We start from the raw sequence: 428 nt of genomic DNA, 5'->3' as shown, positions 1-428 counted from the left end.
AAAAAAAAAAAACAAAAAAAAAAACAAAACATTTTTTTTAAAAGTAGTTGCAAGCCAGGCGCAATGGCTTACAGCTGTAGTCTCAACACTTTGGGAGGCCGAGGCAGGAGGATTGATTGAGGACAGGAGTTTGAATCAGCCTGGGCAACATAGTGAGACCTTGCCTCTACAAAAAGTTTAAAAATTAGGTAGGCATGGCCAGGTGCGGTGGCTCACACCTGTAATCCCAGCACTTTGGGAGGCCAAGGCAGGCAGATCACTTGAGGCCAGGAACTTGAGACCAGCCTGGCCAGCATGGTGAAACCCCGCCTCTACTACAAATACAAAAAATTAGCCAAGCATGGTGGCACACATCTGTAACCCCAACTACTCAGGTTGCTGAGGCAGGAGAATCGCTTGAACCCGGGAGGCGGAGATTGCAGTGAGCC

Source organism: Colobus angolensis, unplaced genomic scaffold (assembly GCF_000951035.1).
Source record: "Colobus angolensis palliatus isolate OR3802 unplaced genomic scaffold, Cang.pa_1.0 Scaffold43, whole genome shotgun sequence".
In the NCBI taxonomy this organism is placed as follows: domain Eukaryota; kingdom Metazoa; phylum Chordata; class Mammalia; order Primates; family Cercopithecidae; genus Colobus; species Colobus angolensis.
The sequence above is the reverse complement of the archived record's forward strand: the minus strand, read 5'-3'. Positions refer to the sequence as shown.